Genomic DNA, 2,500 nt, shown 5'->3' on the forward strand with positions numbered 1-2,500 from the left:
GCTCGGCATTGGCATCGCCTTGCCTTGCATTGGCATTTGTTGCCCCTGCCTTGCCCTCGGTTGCCCCTGCCTTGGCCTTGGTTGCCGCTGCCTTGCCCTTGCTTGCCCTTGCCTTGCTCGGCATCGGCATCGCCTTGCCTTCCATTGGCATTTGTTGCCCCTGCCTTGCCCTTGCTTGGCCTTGCCCGGCCTCGTCTTTCCCTTTCCTGGCACTGCCCTCGTTGTGGCTTGCCTGGCCTTGCTTGCTTGACACTGCCCTTGCTTGTCCTTGCCTTGTGCTTTGGCTTGCCTGGCCTTGCTGCCTTGCCTTGCTCGGCATGGCACTTGCTCGGCCTTGCTCGGCATGGCACTTGCTCGGCATGGCACTTGCTCGGCCTTGCTCGGCATGGCACTTGCTCGGCATGGCACTTGCTCGGCACTTGCTCGGCATGGCACTTGCTCGGCATGGCACTTGCTCGGCATGGCACTTGCTCGGCCTTGAAAGGCATACCATATGCCTTGGCGAGGCTAATATCCCTGCCTGGCGAGGCTAATTTGCCTGCAGGAATGAAGGCTGAATGGGCTAGCGAGGCTAGTATTCCTGCCTGGCGAGGCTAATATCCATGCAGGAATGCAGGCTGAATTGGCTAGCGAGGCTAATATCCCTGCCTAGCGAGGCTAATATGCCCGCAGGAATGCAGGCAGAATGGGCTAGCGAGGCTAATATCCCTGCCTAGCGAGGCTAATATGCCCGCAGGAATGCAGGCAGAATGGGCTAGCGAGGCTAATATCCCTGCCTAGCGAGGCTAATATGCCCGCAGGAATGCAGGCAGAATGGGCTAGCGAGGCTAATATCCATGCCTAGCGAGGCTAATATCCCTGCCTGGCGAGGCTAATCTCCCCGCCTGGCGAGGCTAATAGCGTGTGAGACAACACACAGACAACACGGAGACAACACACGGACAACACGGAGACAACACGCCTGGCGAGGCTAATTCCCCTGCCTGGCGAGGCTAATTCCCCTGCCTGGCGAGGCTAATATGGCTGCACGCTAGCATGCCAACGAATGCCAAACCTCGAAAACTCAATTTTATTTCAAATATCCCCCTGCATTTTATGTTTCAAACCTATAGGGGACGATTTTTAGGACATTTTAAGATTGACATATCGTCATTTGGTCGAGTTTTCAGTTTATTTTGATTTTCTACATCTCAGAAACGAGAAATATCATATCAAATCGAAAACTCATCCAAATGACCTGAAATCAACTTCTAAATTTCTCTAAAATCATTGCTTACAGTTCTGAACCATAAAATATATACACTTTTACAAGTGAAACGGAGTTGGAAATTTCCAAAGCCAAGAACGCGACATGGCCTTGCCTAGAGTGCAAATGCCATGTCAAGGCCGCATTCTGTTCAACTTTGCCCGCACTATAATTTGACCATAAATAAGTCTCTATTTTAAGGAAATTTTGCAAGTGGTAGCAGTCCGAAACATCAAGCGGTTTGTCATTTTCGATTTTCGACATTCTGCCCCTTTTGGAAAATAAAAACAAATACTTCTGGGTCGAAATTAAATCTGGCCTTTTTCCACAAGGTGCCTGACATTATTCTGAGTGTCCCTGCAAAAAATCTCGATTTTATACCAAATGTACAATTAGTTATGGCGTTTGCCCCTCCTCGGAAATCCCATGTTTCCCCCTGCCCTTCCCAGTTTTCTCCAATATGCTCTATAGGGGAGTAGTGGTTCTCTGCAAAATGACCCCCTTGCAGAGACCGCCTCCCCTGCCCCCAGTAGTCCCTCCCCCTTCCCCCAATTGCTTATATACGATATTTGCTGCCTCGAATGTCCCTAACAAACAATTATAAGCAATTAAAAACGGATTTAAGAGGGATTTAGGAGGTGTTCTTCGCCCAGCTGGGGGGGTGCTGAACAACACGAAGGGGGGGTCATGTGGGATCGGTGTTGCCTCTAGTCCACTGAAACGATGTCAGTAACCGCTCAGATCAATCAAAGGGAGGGATAGGAGCCCGTCGGTATCGAGAAATTGTGCTTCGGCACTCGATTTGCGACATAAACAAATGCTGTGAGGGGAGGAAGGTGTCGGTGTCGATGAACTCAGTTCAATGCGCGAGTAATAAGCAGGCCGGGGGACTGGGCGCGATGCAAAGTGCTTCGGCATTCGATTTGTGAAAAGCGAGGGTGGCGAGGGGGGGAAGGTGCCGGTGTCGGAACCCACTAGTACGCGCAAGTAGATGTATTTCGAAAGCGCCGAGCGGGGGGAAGGTGCCGGTATCGATGAACCCTCTTCAATGCTTGCAGTAATAAGCAGATCGGGTGTCGGGGGCGATGCAAAGCTCTCGGAAGCTCCGTTTGTGAAAAGCGAGCGCGGCGAAGGGGGGGAAAGAGATGCCGGTGGCCGAAATACACTCACCTCAATGCTCGAGTAGTAGCAAATCGGGTGCCGTGGCGCAATGCAGAGTGCTTCGGCACTCGATTTGCGACATAAACAAATGCG

This window comes from Argentina anserina, unplaced genomic scaffold (genome assembly GCF_933775445.1).
Source record: "Argentina anserina unplaced genomic scaffold, drPotAnse1.1, whole genome shotgun sequence".
NCBI classification, from domain to species: Eukaryota; Viridiplantae; Streptophyta; class Magnoliopsida; order Rosales; family Rosaceae; genus Argentina; species Argentina anserina.